Raw genomic sequence first — 20,384 nt, forward strand, 5'->3', positions numbered from 1 at the left:
GCAAATGCGAAGTTTTGTTTTTCAAACAGCCAGTTTGTGTAACTTCCACCAGCCACAGGAATCAGAGTCAGAGTACAGACCGAGGATCTAGAGTTATCTGAGGTCTACCTTAGTTCTAGCTCTTCCGGAAGCTCTGTTTTGGAAGGTCTCCAACTCCGCAATGGTCTTTTGAATAACCAGAACAACACCCCACCACTCGCATAACAAGCAACGTGGTAAGATGGGTGGAGCACTGTGGTCCGCAGGCCCGCTACTGCCGGACGCAGCAGGCCCACTGTGTGTCCAGGCGCGGTTCCCCACCCAGCTCAGTGATGACTCCCCTCACTGTGCTGCCTCCCCATCTCCAGTCAACTAGTCTGTGACCTTAGGACGCCTTGGACGCCGACTTGGTTGTATCCGTCTCCACCATGGTATCTGGGGCCTCCATTCCGGCAGGTTCACCCCTGGGGTGTCTACTAGACAATCTTAAGCCCCTTCACCTGACCCCCGACCTAAAGCCACCAACACTTATTTGCTTTTGTAATGATAATTGGCCACAGTATCCTTTAGATAATCAACCCAATGGCCACCTAATGACACCGTGGATCCCGATGTTCTACAGGACTTAAATGACTTCTGTGAGCGAGCTGGCAAGTGGAGAGAGATCCCTTACCTACAAACGTTCTCTTTCTTGCACACTAAACCTGATCTTTGATCTTCCTGCAAACCCAGACCCCTCCTTCTGGCTTCTCCTCCCCCTCCCAATCCCTCCTCCTCCTCCGACTTTGACCCAGATAATGAACCACCCCCACACCTGTCTCCTGTGGCAGAGGCCCCTTCGGTCCCTGCTCCTCCAGCTCCTTTGCCCTGTTCTGTTTCTTTTTCTGCCCCCCTGACCAGCCTACCTAGTCCTGCCACCATGCAACCCCACGCACACCTTCTAGCCCTGCTACGGGAGGTGGCTGGTGTGGAGAGAGTGATCAGAAACATCAGTTCATGTTTCTTTCTCGCTTTCTGATCTTTCCCAGATAGAGAAATGGCTAGGATCCTTCACCTCCAACTCCGCAAACTTCATTAAGGAACTTCAGTATCTCACTCAGTCTTATGACCTTACCTGGCATGATATATATATGATCACGTCCAACCCTTTCACCCCTGAGGAGCACAGGAGAGTCTGGGAACAGGTGTGCAATTATGCAGATGAGGTTCACCAATCAACCCCCACCCACCCCATTGGGACTGAAGCAGTACCAGATAAGGAGCCCCAAAGGGACTATAACATGGGGACCAGGTGTCTGCGGCGGGACAAGTTCCAAACCTGCATCCTTGCATGTCTCTGAAAGGCCACCATCAAACCCATTAATTATGGTAAACTTCAGGAAGTCATTCAGGACAAAGCTGAAAACCCACCCACCTTTCTGAGTTGCCTCACAGAGGCCATGCTCAAGTGTACTAACCAGGACCCCGAAACTCCAGAGGGATGACAGCTACATATGACTTATTATTTTTCCCAAAGCTTCCCGGACATAAAGGCTAAATTGAGGTGGTTGGACAGGGGGCCCTCACCCCACAGCCAGAGGTTCTAGTGGTGGCATTAGCATTCAGGGTGTATAATGGAAGGGAAGAAAAAAACTAAAACTAAAATGCCCAATGCTGGCCAAAGACTTTCAGCCAACTAGACCTCTCCAGCTGGCCACTAGGGACACCCTTGCTCCCAGAAGACCTCCAGGCCCATGCCTCAAGTGCAGAAAGAGGGCCACTGGGCACGAGCCTGCCCCAACACCCGGCAGCCCCCAGGTCCTTGTCCAAACCGGGACATTGGGCAGTGGATTGCCCTGGTGCTCAGAGAAGTGCCAGGTCACCCTCATCCACTTCCCCCAGTGACTTACTGGGATTGGCAATGGATGACTGAAGGGGCCCAGGACTTCTACACCCGACGACCATCACCATCCAGGAGCCCCGGGTGACCCTTACAGTGGCAGGCAGGCAGCTCCCTTTCCTTATGGACACTGGAGCCACATCTCAGTGCTGCGGGAGTTTTGGGGACCCACTTCCCCTGCCAAATCCTCTATTGTTGGGGTAGAGGGAAAACCATGCCACTCCCTACAAGCCCCTCTAATAAGTTGCCATATTGAACAAATCTGCTTCACTCATTCCTTTTTGATAATTCCTATGTGTCCCATTTCCCTCCTGGGAAGGGACATCCTAACCAAATTGGGTGCCTCTATTTCCTTCTCACCCACCATGTGCCTCAGGCAAGACTCCTCTGCTGTTCCTCTCCTTATGACTCTACAGGAATATACAGCTCAAACAGAGTCTTCATATCCCCTTCCTCCCTCCCTGGTTGACCCCAAGGTCTGGGACACCCACACACCCTCTGTAGCCACATGCTCACCTGTACTCATTCACCTGAAGGACCCAACATCCTACCCACCCTGGCCCAATATCCCCTTCCCCAAAGGAGCCTCTTAGGACTTCATCCAATCATCCAGGATTTAAGGCAGAAAGGCTTCCTGCGCCCCGCCAACTCACCTTATAACATTCCCATCCTGGCCGTTAGGAAGCCTAATGATCTTACCATTTAGTGCAAGACCCCCGCATCATTAACTCAGCAGTGGTCCCCATCTTTCCCATTGTGTTCAATCCGTACACCCTGCTTTCCTCTATCCCCTCCTCCACCCCATACTTCTCTGTGTTGGAGTTGAAGGATGCCTTTTTCACTGTCCTGCTTCATCCTGACTCACAGGATCTCTTTGCTTTCACCTGGACTGACCCTCTCACTCAAGTTTTTTCTCAGCTGACATGGGCACTTCTCCCACAGGGATTCCGAGACAGCCCTCACCTCTTTGGCCAAACACTGTCTCAGGATCTCGCCTCTCTTACTTTTGCTTCCTCCTCTCTCTTACAGTATGTTGATGATCTTCTTCTATGCAGTCCCTCTTTCAAGGACTCCCAAGGAGACACTATTAAGCTTCTAAACTTCCTGGCTGACAGAGGGTATAGGGTCTCTCCAGCAAAGGCACGTTTTCCCAACCTCAGGTCATTTACTCAGGAGTCAGCTTCTCACCTAGATTTAAGGCCATCACTGTAGAGAGAAGAGCATTGCTGCAGGACATGCCCACTCCATCCACCAAGGAAGAAATCCTCTCCTTTCTAGGGCTAGCAGGATACTTACGATCCTGGATCCCAAATTTTTCCATCCTGGTGGCTTCCTTGTTTGAGGCTTCAAAGGGTACTCCCACTGAACCTCTCCTCAACCCAGTGGAAGCCCCTTTCCAGACCCTAAGGAAAGCCCTTCTTCAAGCCCCAGCCCTACACCTCCCTGACATCACCAGACCCTTTTACCTGTTTGTCTCTGAGAAAAGTGGGTTTTCCCTGGGGGTCTTAGGACACATGTTTGATTCCACCTTTGGACCAGTAGCATACCTGTCAAAGAGGTTAGACCCCACCGTAAGAGGCTGGGCACCATGTCTTAGGGTATTGGCTGCAGCATTTGTCTTAATCCAGGATTCAAAGAAACTTTCCTCTGGGGCTCCCACTGAAGTGCTCTCACCTCATCATCTGTCCAAGCTTCTTACTTTTAAGGGTCTGAAAACTCTACCACTCTGTCGGGTGTTAGCCTTGCAAACTGCTCTTATTGAGGACTCTTCCATTTCCTTTAAGACATGCCCTCCTTTAAATCCAGCCACCCACTTACCCCTGCCTTCCGACATACAGGCTTCAGCAACCCATAGCTGCCTTGAGACCCTGGAGGAGTTACTCCCCTGCCCCTCCAATGTCCAGGAAGGGACTCTACTGATGGAAGCTCTTTTCTCCATGAAGGGATCTGACGAGCTGGATATGCCATTGTCTCTCTGGAAAAGGTGGTAGAGTCAGGACCACTACCTAACAACAACACCAACCAACAGGCAGAAATAATCACCCTCACCCACACATTCACCCTCGCAAAGGGAGAATCCCTCACAATCTTCACCGACTCCAAATACGCTTTTCACATTATCCTCTCCCATGCTGCTATTTGGAAAGAGAGGGGCCTTCTTACTACAAGAGGGAACTCCATCACCAACTCTAGCTACATCCTAAACCTCCTTGGGGCTGTTCGCCTCCCAGCAACCATAGGCCTTGGGCATTGCCAAGCCCATCAGACAGGCCAACCACTCATCTCTTCAGGCAACAACAAGGCAGATGAGGAGGCTAAAAGGGCTGCCCTGTCGTCCACGCCAGCCCCCATTATGACTCTCCATGATCCCTCACCTCCACTGCCTCCCAACAGGGAGATACTTTCCTACCTCCACTGTCTACTCCACCCCAACCTTTCTTCGTTCTCACAATTCATAAGACTCATTTGCAACCATCCTCCTCTGACATCTCATTTCTTGAAGGAACTCTCCTCCACAGGTGGAGTTTGCCTGTGAACAAATCCTACAGCTGTCAGACCCCCATATTTCTGACTAAACAGGCCATGGTGCCATTCCAGGGATAGACTAGCAACTTGACTTCACTCATATGCCCACAATAAGAAAGTCTAAATACCTTTTTGTTATGGTAGACACCTTCTCAGGATGGGTTGAAGCCATCCCCACCTCCAACAAAGGGGCACTAACCATCTCTACCTTCATCCTTCATGAAACCATTCCTCGCTTTGGAGTGCCTACCTCCTTCCAGTCAGATAATGGGCCTGAATTCATCTCCCAAGTTTCTCAGTGACTTGCCAAGGCTCTTGGAGTCCCTTGGCATTTCCACATTCCCTTTCACCCACAGTTATTGGGTAAAGTAGAACAAAACTTTCTTTAGAACTTTGCCTTGACTGGGTTAAACTCCTGCCTCTTGCTCTTCTGCATCTTTACTCACTCCGAAAGAAAACTGCCAATATCTCCCCTTTTGAGCTGATGTCCAGCGTCCCATCCTTCCCCTGGGGTTATTGCCCCTTCCCTCCCTCTTCCTTCTCATATATTCATTGCTCTTCTAAACCACATTTGGGCATTCCTATGGGGTTGAGCCGACTCCTCCCTGTCCAGACCCTTGTCTGACCCCCTGGCTCAACCTCTTTGAATAGGAGACCAAGTTCTTATCTCGTCTCCTCAGAAGGCCACAGCCCTTCTATCTCCCAAATGGCAGGGACCCCATAAGGCGATCCTGGCTACCCCAAATGCTGTTAAGGTGCAAGGTTCACTGGGATGGCTACACATTTCTCAGGTTAAGCTCTACTGTCAATCCACAAACTCCTCTCCAGCTTCTAACCCTCAGGCTTCTTCCAACCAGTACTCGGCTGCCCCGGTGAGACCTCTCCACCTCAGGCTGAAGACCATCAAGCCCTCCCCGCTTCTTCCCATTCCAGAGACCAAGGACCAGAACACCAAGGCACCAGACAACCACACCCAGCCGTGAGGACTGGACTGCCAGCTACATTCTTGCCTCCCCTGCCATTCACCCTGTCTGCCATTTTCCTAACTATCAGATTTTTCCCCAATAGATCTGTCCAGATGCCAGTCATTTCCTCCCTCCCAGATTGCCCGTGGACTAGTAGACCAGCTCCTACTGTCCCTAGGAGTATGTTACCTATTTTACATATGTTCACAGTTGCTGCTCAAAGGATCCACTCTTCATACAGAGAGTCACCACCACACACCACATAATTTAACTAACCCTCTCCTGGCACAGGGATGTTGGATGTGCACGAGAGCAGGGCTCTCTCAACTCCTGGCTAGCACCCTAAACTTTAACAGCTCTCTGATTTTCACCAGCACCCCCTGTTGATATCCACCCAAAATTATCAGAAGTGCCTCTCTTTCAATTAGCTTCCAGGTGCACATCTTCCAATGGAAGCCACCCTGGGGGTTCACTAGTAAAAGGGGAGTGCTCTCAGGAAGAGTGCTGCTTCTGTGTCAGCCAATCAGATGTTGTCAAGGACAAGGTCAAACAGCCGTATGAGGACTTGGAGAGGAGAAGGAACGAACTTACCCGAGGATCCTTGTGGCCCATTTTGGGCCAATTATAGCAGCTTATTCTCCCATTTATGTCCCCACTCCTTATAATTGCCATCATACTGGCCTTTGCCCCCTGGGCATTGAGATTTGCATAAAATCAGATACAAAAAATTTCTAATCAGACTCTTAATCAGCTTGTATTACAGGACTATCAGGACCTCACAGGAAAGAATCAGAGCCTGGCTACAAGTGCACTCCCCAGGGAAAAATTCAGTCCTAACCCCCAGGTAGTGCAAGGACATCTCCCTCCCTGAATCAGCTCCCTGAATCAGCTCTACGTCCACGCCCAGCAGGAAGCAGTTACTGAAGATTGATCTTCACCCATGGGCCCCAAAGGGGATCTTCTTATAAAAACAAAAATGGGGGAATGAAGGGATAATGGGTTAACAAGGCTGCAGCCACCTCTCCCCTGCCATTTTGATGCCGCCACTATTCCGTCCCCCCCACACCACTTTACAACCTAGATCCTTAGCCCGCAAACTTCCTTGACAGTCATTGATCCGATTGTTATTAGCCCATGAAATTCCACTACTTGAGAATAGCTCCCCCACCATTTTCTGTCTTTCTTTCTTTCTCTCTCTTTCTCACCCTTAAGGGCAGACATGCTGCTCGTCTGCTTAATAAAATCTTGGGTTAGTCCCCGTGTCTGGAGTGGTTTTCTGGGTGCTTTCAGGGCCCCTCTCCAAGGGAGAAGGAGGGGTGCCCTGGAGAGTGTGCGCCCCAGGTCCATTCTCTTTCTGAGGGAACTGGGAATGGAGAACCAGGGGGTGTGTGGGGTGCCGGGCTCCCTCTCCGTCCTCCGGGGAGCAGGGTGCAGCACTGTCCCTGGTTCTTCCAGGATCTCCGTGGAGTTGTGAGCAATAGATAATTTTTGGATCTGCCACATCATAAGTTCCGATGACCTGGGCCCCTGGCCAAGGACTTGGGCATCAACTCTAACCGTGCTGATGGGCGTGGACAGTTAAGGGGCAGCCTGAAGCCAGGCCAGCCCATGCCAGGGCTGTGTCCTGTTGATGTCTCAGAGGGACTCCATTCCCCCAGACAGTGCCTCAGCTGGACTGGAAGGAACCCAAACAGCCTGAAGTAGGGGCTGGGGTGGCACTGGAATGTCTGGGTACAGGGACATCATGCGGCTGCGCTCGAGCCTGGAGAGGTCGGTGGGACGACATGCAGACAGCACAGTGCAGCGTGGGAGGGCTCAGGGCGGAGCACTGTGCAGAGCACCCTGCCACCTGCGTGGAGAGGGGCCAGCGGGCCAGGCAGAAACACAGACACCTGTCCCCAGCACCACAGGGACCAAAGGCTCAGGTCCCGCTGGGGACCTGGTGAGACGCTGTCTCAAAATAAAAAACAACTGTGGCGGACACACACAGTGCGTATCACTCAGCCCTGAGAAGAAGGACTTTGTGACATTTTCTGGGAGATGGATGGATCTGAAGATGCTCATGCTGAGTGAAATAAGCCAATCCCAAAACGCCAAAGACCGATGTTCTCCCTGACGTACGGATGCTGACCCGCAGCAGGTGGGGGACAGAGGTCGTGCATTAGACCAGAGGGAGGGGACTGGGAAAGGGGAGGCGTGGGGGGCTCTGGCATCACTGGCCTGGTACTCACGGAGTACACGCGGCACATCTCGCCGCCACGCACGGCCCAGGACTGGGGTCCTGCCTGAGGAGACGCGAGCCGCGCCTGCGTGGATGTGCCAGAGCAGACTCCAGTGCCGCGTCTGCAGAGGACAAAGTGAAGACACGGAGGACAGGCTGGACTGCACTCCCTGGCAGCACCCTGGCTCATCCTAGCACCTCCAAAGAGGGGGGAGAAAAAGCCTGTGTCAGTAACGGGGTCCGCCGGTGTCACAGAGAAGCCTGGAATCATGACAGCAGCCAGCGCGTGTGCACAAGCCCTGCGAGGAGGACCGGCTCTCCACACAGGCTGCGGACACCCAGCGGCAACTAAAGCAGGACAGGAAACCCAGCCTCTCTGCCTCCCCTGCTCCTGTGGCCTCAGGCCATTCACACAGGCAGGCCACTGCTGGGAGCAGTGAGGGGCGGGCCTCCCCCAGACCCGGCCCCTCTGCTCTGAGTCACCGTGGAGTCCAGGGCACCGGCCTGATGGAGGAGTGCTGGGGATGGCGACTGTCCAGGACACCGATGGTCAGACCACACGGTGCAGCTGGGCAGAGCCTGCGGCTCGGCAACCCTCCTCCTTGCACTCTCGAGTGCTCGGGGGATCTGGAGGACAGAGGACAGGGTCCTCTCGCCGCCCCTCCTCCCCGGGGCTGCCCTGGTCAACGCTCCAGTCCTGCTTTTCATCGCTACTTTTCTCTGGTTTGGGGGGCAAGTGGCTGGACCTGATTCGTCAGACCCCCAGAGTTGGGCCTGAGGCCTAGGACTCTGGTGACATCACCGCCGTCACCCCACAGGCCAGCAGGACCGTGCACATTGATGTTTGTGTACCGTGATTTCCACTGTGACCTTTCACGCCTCCAACTCGGGAGACCTGGCTTGGTACACGGGAAAGCCCACGGCGAGGAGAGCCAGGGCCTGGGGGCGTCAGCTTGGTATTGTTACCAGGACAACCTCAAGAGAGTTTTTGTTTCGCTGTTTGTGTTTCTGAGGAAGCATGACTTTATTGAGCACCTAAAATATTTCAGGCAATATTCAAATAGGTCATTGAATTCTGGGAACAATATATTTTATAAACGGAGCCGCCAAAGCTCAGAAAGGGGAGTCACTTGGCAAGTTGCTCAGGTGGCAGATGCCAGAACCAGGTTTCCAGTGCCACTCTGTCTGCCCGAAAGTCGGCCCATGTGGACCAGGAGGGTGATGAGCTCCAACGTCCCTCCACCTCTGGTTCTGAACACTGCCCCTCCGCTTTCCTCTCAGCACAGTTCCTTCCTCTTGTGGTTTCTTTTTCAAATATCCATTGCTTTTTCAGTGCTGTGGTGAATTCCATACTGAGGATTTTGCTGCCATCAGTTTGTCTGCTGTGAACAGGTGTTGGAGTGCGTCAAATGCTTTTCTGCAATTGATATGATTAGGTCATTTTTCTCCTTTGATCCAGATTAAATGAACTGATTTCCAAACATGGAGCCAATCTTTAAACCTGGGATAAATCTCACTTGGCCTTGGTGTATAGTTTAGTGCATAATTCTTTTTTACAGTACTAGGCTAATCTTTTTTGAAGACTTCTGCATCTAGATTCACGAGATGCTGGTCTGTGGTTTTCTCCGCTGTACTGATTTGGTTTTGTGATGGGTAACACTAAGCTTCTTCGAATGAGCTGGGAAGAGCTGCCTCCTTTTCTGTTTTCTGCAAGAAAGTGTAAGATGGGCGTTAATTCTTATCCAAGTAGAACTTTCTGCTGACGGGCCATCGGGGTAGCATGAAATCTCTTTTCCTGGAGTTTTGAGTCCTTAGTGTCATTGTTGTGTCTGTCTGGTATGCACGATGTCCTCACAGTGCGTCCCATTTCCTTGTAATGGCAGGATCTCGTCAGCGTCCTCGTCGTTTTTATGTTTGTGATTCTTTCCTGTTTTTGAATCTTCAGTTTTGGAACACCTCTTTTAATTTTCTAATCCATAAAATGATGATTGTGTTGCTTTCCAGTTGCTGCTGTGACAAATTAACACAAATTTAGTGACTTAAGATAACACGGGTGTATAATCTTCCACTTCTGGAGGTCAGACTCCCAAAGGGACTTCAGGGGGCTGAGATGGAGGTGCCGCAGGGCCGAGCTGCTGTCTGAGGCCCTGGGAATCGTCTGGCCCCCCTGCCCCTTGAGCCTGTCCTCATGCCTGGACAGTGGGTGGCTGTGGACTGGCCTCTCCTTCCCCATTCCACTTTGAGGATGCTCTGGCTGCTCTGATCATGCAGGGCCACCTCCCTGCTTTGCGGTCAACTGACTGGCGACCTCAGTCCCGGCTGTGGCCCTCACTGCCTGCTTGCCACACACCAGGGCGTGATCACAGGGCTAGGATGGGATTTGGGGGTGGGGATAATTCTGCACACCCCACGGTGCACAGAAGAGTCGTGTGCACCTCTTAAAGCACTCGGACACATTTCTTGAGTGTTCATGCCTATAATCCCAGTGACTCGTGAGGCTGAGACAGGAGGATGGCAAGTTTGAAGCCAGTCTCAGCCATTCTGCAAGACTCTGTCGCAAAACAAAATAAAAAGGGCTGGGATATAGTTCAGTGGTAGAGGGCCCCTGGGTTCAAGAGAGAGGGGAAAAGAGAGAGAGAGAGAGAGAGAGAGAGAGAGGATGATAGTCCTGGATAATGTAGGTGGGCCCAGTGTCGTGACAAAGCTTCTTAAAAGTTGGAGTCAGAAGGGCCAGAATCAGAGGAGGGGTCATGCTATGGGCGGTGAGGAGGGTCCAGGAACCGAGGAACACAGCAGCCTCCGGAAGAGGACAGAGCAAGGCTTTTATCCAATATTGGGGAGTGAACCCCAGGGATGCCCTGAGCCACCCCCAGCCCCTGTCAGTTTTTAAATTTGACACCAGGTCTCTCTAAGTTGCTTGGGGTCTAGCTAAGTTTCAAAGGCTGGCCATCCTCCTGCCTCAGCCTCCTGAGTTGCTGGGGTTGTTGTGTGCCACAGTACCCCTTGGAAGATCACTTTGCTTTGGACCACTGTGTCTGTGGCGGTTTGTCACAGAGACAAGGAGGGGGCACAACCACAGACCTGCTTCCCCTACCCTGCAGAGCGGCTGGGGGCACCGAGCCCCAGCCTCTTGCTCTCCAGCTTGCTGCCTGTCCCCCTCAGGCCTTCTTGGACACGGGTCTGGGGACTTCATGTGGGGCTACGTGACTCCTTGCCCCAGTGACGGTCACCTGGAGTAGTCACGGCCAGCCCCGCCTGTGTCCTGCCCAAGCCTCAGATCCTTATAGCCCTGCCTGTCAGCCCAGGGCTCAGGGCACAGTCCTTACTGCCCAGTCTGCCCAGACGCGGGCACTGAGAGGCACCCTCACTTAAGAGCAGCTGGCTCCAGATTCTGGGGTTCCCAAGGCACCCCTCAGGTTAGTGCCTGACGGCACGGATTCACAGATCCCCGGAAAGCGCTGTGTTGCTGACTGAGGCTGACTCAGCGGCGGATGCCGATCAGAGCTCGCTCAAGGAAGAGGCCCACGGGGAGCCAGGCCGCAGAGCCCCCCAGACGGCTTCCCGCAGACACCGGCGCAGCTGGATCTTCTCTGCTCAGGAAGCTCCCTGAGCCTGGTGTCTGGAGTTCTGCACGAGGCTTCGTCCAGGGCCGAAGCGCTGAACCAAGGCTGAGTACAAATCCCGCTCGCCACCGCTCCTTAGAGCTGGGGCTGCCGGGGCGTCGGAGCTCCCACCCTCTGGTCACGTGCAATTGACCTCTGCCCTGGCCAGCCTCCTCCCCAAGACTGTGGCTGCAGCTGTGGCCGGCCCCTCCTGAGCCAGCTGCTGGCAGGTGCCCACCATGAGCCCTCTCATTACCAGAAACCATCAAGTATGTCCAGGGCCACCCTAAACAGCAGCGACGTCCCATCACCTCCTGGAACCAGCACAGAGACCTTCCAGGGCGTTCAGAAGACTGTCCCGATGCAACAGGTGTGTAGAACCTCTTTCTAAAGGACATAGCACTCACTGCTCACTGCCTGGCACATAGTAGACACTCAGTAAATTCTCGTTTAATTACTGACTGATTGATGGGAGGAAGGAAGGACAGAAAGAAAGGTGTAAAACAAACCAGAAAATATAAATATCATTTATGAGCTAAAGAGATGAAGAACTTTAAAAAAAGGAAAAATAAATAAAACTTAGGTCTCCTTATCTTGCCTGTTGGAAATTGATAGTGTCTCAGTCTGGTTTCTGGATTTGACTTCGAGTAAGATTTTTGTCTCCTCCTTTCTCGACCATCACTCATGGACTGTTTCCCCCGTGTTTAGGAAGTTATTCTAGCCGATAGGAGGAAGTAACATCACTATAAAATATTAAAATAGAAATTGAATCTTGGAAGAGACACTACCCAGAGAGTTCAGCAGAGACAAGATATTAGAAATGTGTCCGTATGAATACCTTGATAATTTGATATTCCAGATTGCCCACCAAGGTAAAAGAAAAATGAACATAATGTATAGTGAGGATTTCAGATGACACTGTCTTCCAAAAGGATTTTTTGGCAATATTTCCATTTATGTTACTTCAAATACAAATATAAATATATCTGCTTATTAGTGTTACTAGAACCACAGTCACACTGTGGATTCTACACCTGGACTTGAATCCAGACTCGGGCACACCAGGAAGCCTCTGCCACATCTCCAGCCCCCCATGTGACCAGGGGTTGAGAGAGAATAAAGTCAGAAGGAACAGCCTCGGATTCTTCTTCCCCCGGAAACGACCCAAGGACCTTGGCGATGGTTTGGGGAGGCGTTGCGGGCCCTCCATGTGCTCACGTGAGACTGCCTTCTCTGTTCTCCTATCTCATTCAGAGAAGAGCGATTTACCTATTTGTTTGTTTTTATTTTTTGAAGCCAATATTTACTTTCATATAATTATGAAAGTTTTCTCATTTTAATAACAAATTTAAGAAATGCCCTTATAACTCGAACCTACTAGGGCCAGCACAAATACAGTCTGCACAGATTTGACCAAGATCTCCCCTTCCTCTCTCAGGGCCTGAAGCCGCAAGGTGGGATGAACTCCTCCGTCCAGCCTCCCTGGCCCCACTGCCACCTGAGCCCCATACACAGCCTCCCCAAACACGGAAGCCTGCTGTCAAAGTAACATAATGTGAGTGGACGTGAACATGCACACACAAGGTGTGGCCTGCTCACGGTGGCTCCAGGTTCCTCCCTTTCTCATCCCCACCCCCCTCCTCAGTCCCCTCCCACTCCACGGATTTCCCTTCTGTTCTCATGGGATTCTCCCCTCTCCCTCTCCCTCTCTCCCTCTCTCTCCCTCCTCCCTCTCTCTCTCCCTGTCCCTCTTTCTCTCCCTGTCCCTCTCTCTCTCTCTCCCTGTCCCTCTCTTTCCCTCTCTCTCCCTCTCCTCCCTCCGAGGCAGAGCTCCCTTCCTTGCCCCACAGCACCAGCCCTGTCTCCTCCCTGGACTTCAAGCTCCTTATCGATGTGGATTGTCCCATTAGTATCCGTGTGTGTATCCTGGGCCACCACGTGCTTGGTAAGTGTCCAGTTAAAGTGTAGGAGAGACGTTAGGCTCCTGTTCTCTACGGAGGTAAGATCCTTACACAGTGCGTACATGACCTTGAACATGCAGCCACTGAGTTTTCATAAGTAGAACTGCTTGTGACCGCGGCCTCGGCAGCAGGCGGAGGGTCTCCGTTGTCCCAGACAGACCCCAGGCCCCTCTGGCCAGTCCCTGTTGTGGGCATCACTGTTTCGATCTCTGTCATTTCGGACCCGTTTTGCCTGTCCTTGAACTTCATCAACAACGGAGTCACAGGGGATGCAGTGCTTGGCGCCTTTTTGCTTGGCATTGTGTCTGTGAACTTGCCGTCCTGAGGCGTGGCAGGGGTCCCTTCCATGGTATGGTGAGAGGCCTCTCGTTGGTTCGCACACCGTGATTGTTGGTGGTCTCCGTGGATGGGCATTTGAGGTACCAGCTGGGGGCTGTGGGTGGTCACTCTGAACGATCATTCTCTGAACGATCACGCGGCATCGTGGTGTGGACGTGCGTTTCCCCTGGGCACAGGCGGAGGCTGTGCGTACGGTGTGGCCCTGCGGCCTCCTCAGCTGGCCGGGTGGGCCTGCCGTGCTCCCGCTTCCCTAGCTAGGTGCCTGGGCCTTCTGCGTGCAGGGGCTCTGCCTGCGAATTCAACCACCTGTGGGTAGAAGATGCTGTCTTTAAAGAGCGGCGTCTGCACGGCGAGGGCAGGCCTTTGACTTGGCGCCATTCCCAGCAGCTGATCGGGTCACACTGACATTCGCAAGGAGCCTGGGGGGCTGAGAGTCTAGGCAAGCCTGCGGGACTTGGGTGTCAGTCTTTTAGAATTTCAGCGTTGAGTTGTCACAAAATGGTCTCTCTGAGGCCTTACCTCCGTTTCCAGATGGGAAGTGGCGCTGGGCTTACTGATGAGCTTTTGCTGCTCCCACATCGTTTGTGATGGGTTGAGCTCTTACGTGCAGGCCTGGCGTTGTTCACCCCTCTGGACGCAGCCCTTGGTCAGATCGGTGCCTGTCCAGCATCCCGCCCGCCTGCCTGGCCTCCCCTTCCTTGGCAGCGTCAGCCGACGTCTGCGATGAAGTGAAATCACCAGTTCCCCACTGCTCCTTCCATTTCGTTGCGAACACAGGATCTTAAAGACCTTTGCTTCGTCAAGGTCATCCAGATGCTCTGCGTTTTATTCTGGAAGACTCACAGCGCTAGCTTTTATAGTGAGGTCTCCAGTCCCCCTTGATAACATCAAAGTCAGGCAGGATTTTGATTTTCCAGAAAGTACGATGGTGCCACACTTAAGAGGAAGCTGACCTCAGGGGAAGACAGGCCATTCTCTTGTACGACAGACCCATCATTCTGAGTGTCGTGTGGCCCTTCTGCGGGTGAAATATAATCTCTCCACGTCGAAGGAAAGAACATCCGTGTCCCTGGGCAGAGAGCCACAGCCTGACCTCAGTCATATCAATTACAATGGTATCAATCATGTATCGATGTGGATTCACTGAATTCACCCTGGATTCTCACACCGTGTTTTGACAGTGACGTGTGGCGGTTTGACATCTTACTTGCTAGGATTGGACTGAGCATGCTGTCTTCCTGAAACGCGAACTGGCGTCATGAGGCTGCATCACGCGACAGTGACGAGGATGGGAGCGGCGTGACAGCTTGTCAGACTGTCCATCAATGGAAACGGGCTCCTGCCGCGTCTCTCTTAGAACGTCAGCGGAAATGAAACGAGGATCTTCGTCTTTTATGGAAAAATCATTTTCTTGGTATCAGTTTGTTCTACAGAAATGCTTAGCCACTGGGAACGGAGGCGCGTAACTGCAAGACGTTCAAGATGGAGACCAGCACCTTCGGAGCCAGAGGCCTGCGTGGCTCTCCAGTACTGCTGGGCAGTGAGCGGCTCGCCGACTCCCCAGGAGCACGGTTGCCGTGGGTGTGTGTTCAGGATCCCCACTGCCACGGGCTCGCGACTCACAGAACTCACCGTCCAATGGCCCACATTAATGTGCAGGACCACATTAATAAAGTCCTACCCCAGGATCCAGTGCCCTGAGTGGCTTTTAGAAGTGTCATTAATCTCAATCCAGAACCCATTTTGGAACTTGTAATAATTCCAACCTAGTGTATATGGATCTTACACAGTAGTAAGTTCACATTTTAAAATAGAAGGCATCACTCAGAATGACTGTTTAAAAATTAGGGGAAAATACATGATGCTGAACTTAGTTTTACTCCTTATGGGTCTTTAGTTTCAATATGTAGCATGCCAGGCATTAACCTGCACATTTTTTCTGGTACTAAGGACTGAACCTAGGGGTATGACCCCAGTTCTTTTATTTTTTGAACCTGGCCTCACACTTACGATCCTCCTGCTTCAGCCTCCAGAGTTGCTGGAGTTGCAGTCGTGGGCACTGTGCCGGCTCTGCATTTTTTTCAAGTGTAAATTACTGTGGCCTTTTCACCAGTTAAGATGCCCTTCCTCTTCCTGCCTCTCTCCACCACCCCCGGCTTCCTTTGCCCCGAACACGAAGCCCCATGGCTCCTGGGAGCTCACAGGAGACACTCTCCCTGCACCCAGGAGCCTCACCTGCAAGGCATTGGCAAGGCTTCTGTATGAAGTCAGGGTTGGAATAAGATGCAGGGGCATTGAAAGGTAGAAGGCACCCACCTAGGGACGCCTCTGCTCTCTGCTTCTCCTTCTCGCACGTTTCACTTGGTAAGTTCTTGACCGCTCAGCCTCCGTCCGTGGGGGCAGCACATGTTCACCACTGGACAAGTCATACCCAAGGCCACCACGGTGGCTCTGGAGGCCGGAGGATGCTGCTCCTGCTGAGACGTAGGCCGTCTAGGCTGCGAGAGGGGAGTGCTCTTCCCAGGATGCTGAACGCGTCAGTTTCCTTGGTCACATCCTCACCAGGACACGGATCGGCCAGCGGTGCCGGAAGGGGCCACAGGTGTGCACTTCAACCAGGGGAACAGATTCCCGCGCATCCCAGGGCCATGTAGGAAAAAATGCAAAGCCAGGTGTCTGGCTCGCGCAGGTTCTGTGTCACCTGGTGCGTGGCTGCGGGTCGGTCGGCTGAGAGACTCTGACACATATATGCTCTCCTGATTTCTGATTTCATATCTCCCAGAACCACACTGCCCGAATCTGGTTGTCAGCACTGGTGTGTGTGTGTGTGTGTGTGTGTGTGTGTGTGTGTGTGCGCGCGTGCATGCGTCAGTGGCTGGGGACGGAGCCCAGGGCCTTGCACGTGCTAGGCAAGCCTCTGCCGCCGGCCCACACTTCCAGCCCTGATTCTTTTTTTTTGGCATGGGGGTGGGGGAATTAATAAGGGAAAGAACCCTTTCACCTCCGTATGCCCAGATTGACACCTTCTGGTGATTTCCTTTACTAGGTTCCACAAAAGTAGCCTTGAATTCCAAGGTGAGCCTGGGGCGGCGTTTCCCAGCGCAGCCTTCAGCTGCTAACGTGCGCACAAGTGCTCCCGAGCCCTGGACAGGAATGGCACCTTCGGAGGTGTGCACTGCACTCGTGATCCACCCCACGAGCAGGCGGCGTGGACACCCCATGAAAGTGCCCAGGACGGGCAAGGGAGAAGAAAGAGGCAGACGGAGAGCCTGAGCAGCTGAGGCCCAGAGGCTGCCGTTCCCAAGGTCGCCCTGGCTTCCTGCGCGTGTGGTTTAGCAAGCAGGATGGGCGGGCGGGTGATACCCTGGAAAGACATGAAAATCGGTCCCATGAAATCTTGAGACCCAGAGCCTTGGAAATCTGCCCTTTTCTTCTTAAAGTTTGGGACTGGGATATTTCAGGAGACTGCGGTATGTTCTTTGATGCTTATTATTTATCGGACTGTTGGTTGTAAGGAGCGGAGACTGAGTCAGGTCGCCCCAAGCAGAGACGGCAAGAAGAGGAAGGAGTCCCACGTGAATTCAAAAAAGAAGCCACGTGTGGCCGTGCCACCTGAGTCATGGACTTAGAGACAGCCCTGCTGTCAGAAAAGCCCTGCACCCCCACATCGCGGGCCCAGTCCTTATTCTGTCACCTGCCTTCTGAGGGGTCTTGGGCATGTCACCCAACCCTTCTTTGCATATTTTGTGCAGAAGGCGAGATGGGAAATGGAAGGAGGAACATCAGCTGTTGCTGTTCACGGACTCCAGGATGCACAGTTTCTGGCACGATCTGACGCCTGGGAAGGTGAGCGGGCGGAGCACGGGCTCGTTACCTCCGCCCTTCTTCCTGGCTGTCGCTGGAGCAACTGCAGCCTCCCAATGGGACTTAAGGACCATGGAGGCAGTGATATGAGTTGTAGCTGTTGTCAGGGAAACCCACCGATGCGTTCTGATAAAGTGAAAGTCCTGCTAATTCATAGCACAGAGCTTCCCTATCGCAGGGCTACACTTCTCGAGATGGTTTTTTTTTTTTGCGGGGTTTGGGGGACGGTACCAGGGATTGAACTCCTCGGCACTAGACCACTGAGTCACATCCCCGGCCCTGTTTCATATTTTATTTAGAGACGGATCTTGCTGAGTTGCTTAGTGCCTCGCTCATTGTTGATGCTGGCTTGAACTCGCGATCCTCCTGCCTCCGCCTCCTGAGCAGCTGGGATTATAGGCGTGTGCCACCGTACCCGGCTCGAGATGGCTTCTTAATGCAGACTAATTTGTGGCTTTCTATCATTTATCATTTTTGTGTATGCCTGAAAAGGAAAATAGAAGTGAATGAATTTATCAGGGTTCCTGAAACTTCTCCATGTGCAGAGTCTGATTGCTCTGTCCCTGACTCCGCGGCCCAGGCTTGGCTTCTCCACACGGCGTCGCCCTGCGGTGGGCCTGAGTGCCTGGCGGTGCTCTCAGCGCCACGCCTGGTGTTGGGTGGCCCCCTTCAGAGTGCACTTGGCCTCCAGGGGGCCTTTGCCTGCTGGGCGGCAATACACCGTTTGGCGCTGCCCCTTTGCCTTGGCCCCTGGTGTGTCCTTCAGGTCCTCAGCAAAGTCTCTGCCATCCGCAGGGCGATTTCCGTCCAGCTGCTGAAGGGCGGCCAGTGTGGGTGTGGCAGCGTGTCATCCGCAGGGCTGAGCAGGGCCGGCGGGAGAACAGGCCCCAGCACCTTCTCCGCATGGCTCTGCAGGTTCCATTGCGTAGAACACCCGCCTCGTTCTCCCCATGATCCCCAGCAGGGACCAGCTTGTCCCCTCTGTCCAGTCGTCCCCAGCTTCATCTGGCCAGGTGCAGAGCAGAGTTCTGTGGCACAGACATGGCTGCCGAGCTTGCTCGGGAGTCGGTCCCTGGCACTTAGCACAGTACCACGCACAGACCACGCACAGAACCACGCGACACACAGAGTGCCACACGCGGTTCCTCGAAGTCCCCCTGCAGTCCCCCCACAGTCCCCCCACAGTCCCATGCACAGCTCGGTGCATATTCGTTACGTGGCAGTACGAGCCAAAGTGATCTTGAAGGAGAAGGAAGTCCGTGGTTCAGCCACCACCATATAAATATTTGGTCTCTGTTTTCTGAAAATGTCGTATTCGAGTTCTTTCCTGGGTTCGGGTTTTCTAGGGTCTACACATTCTCCTGACTGGGGGACTTTTCAGTGGTCATTTTGATGCCCTACTTGGTTAGCTCTCCAGTGGAACATGATATCTACATGAAAGAGCAACTAACACATTCAACCTCCAGCTCCTTGTAATATAGTGACCTCTTAGGGTCACCTGTCTCCCTCAAAGCCTTTCTTCCCTGTTTTCTTCGTGGCTGAACTGAAGGGAGACCAGCCGTTCTGAGGAGCGGATCCCCTTTGGCTCTGTGGATCCGCATCACTGAGTAAACCCCTAACTTCCTGTGTCCGAGTCCCGTGTGACTGGTTTCTTCCCAAGGCCGGTGTCCTCGGTGTGCCTGACCACATCAGGTGGCTTGCAGTCTTGGGGTCTGGTGACAGTCCGTGCGTGGCAAGACCGTGGCCCTCTGCCCCTGCACCATTGCTGACGGGACAGGAACCACCGTCCAGTCACGTAAACCTAGCCTTTCCTCCTGCCCGCTGCCACCACTGCTGCTCCAGAGCCCCCTGCCTGCCACTTGGACCGCTGTCCTTGTCCCCAAGTCAGCACCCTCCAGCCTCCTGGTGCAGCGATGGCAGGACCAGGCGGGTTTGCAGGGAAGCCCTCGCCAGGCAGCTCCCGTCCCTGGGATCCTCACTGTGGCATGGCTGCGGCTCTGCTACATGTCCTGGGCTGGCTTGCCCACCTGGGACAGCTGAGGCTTTATAGAGGAACCTTCCCTCCATCACACCAGCTGCTTAAACAGACCTGACCAGGATGTGATGGAGGCCGGCCTCCGACTCCTGGCCTCCCCTCATGCCATCCACTGGAAGGGGCTGTCTTTTTCTTTTCCTGTTCTATGAATCCAAGATGTTCTAGAATAGAGCTCAAATTCTTCTTCCTGTAACAATTAGTACCTTATGTTTTGTAGCAATATATAATTTATATTCTATACTAACAAATAATTATTCCGCCTCCCTGCTAATTCTCCCTACAGCTGCTTTTGACATGTGACCTAGCAGATCTTTCAATGCTCTGCACAGGTGACCACCAGCCACAGCATCTCCTGTGCCTTTGAACACGCTCTGCTCTTCCTGTGAGCTACAGGGTCCGGAGGGAACAGCTTCAGCCTCCTCTTTGACCTCTGCCCTTTCCTGCTGCTCTGGGCGCCCAAGCCTCTCCCCGTCCTTCATGGTCCCCTCTGCGCCCTCCCTGGTGTGGCTGGTCATCTCACTTCATGCAGGTAAACCTGTAAATTCAAAAATGCAAAACAGGTTCTTAAACAAATGGATACCGTAACTGATGCGCCCCAATTGAAACCATGTCCTTCAAAGTACAACTTTAAGAGGTGATAGGTTTACTTCAGTGATTCTGCCATTGCTAGATCATTTTTAAACTTCTTGGTTTGCGAAGGTTTTCAATCAGATTATTAGTAACCAAAATAAGAAATATGGGTGTTGTTATTTATGTCATCAATTCCCCATTGTCACTCAGCCTAAGCACCACTCATGTCACTCAATGCACCCAGCTTCTGTTGACTCACAGGCCCATAAACCCAGATCCATCTTCTACAAGGAGGATCTTTCCGATGCTGGCATTCTTCACAATACGCACAATCTCCCACATATGGATATACAATATAAGATTACTTTTTCAAAAGGATGTGATATAAGCCCAGCTGATATTCACAACACAGGATCTTAAAGAACGCTTCATACTGTTGTGAC

This window comes from Sciurus carolinensis, chromosome 10 (genome assembly GCF_902686445.1).
Source record: "Sciurus carolinensis chromosome 10, mSciCar1.2, whole genome shotgun sequence".
Taxonomy (NCBI): domain Eukaryota; kingdom Metazoa; phylum Chordata; class Mammalia; order Rodentia; family Sciuridae; genus Sciurus; species Sciurus carolinensis.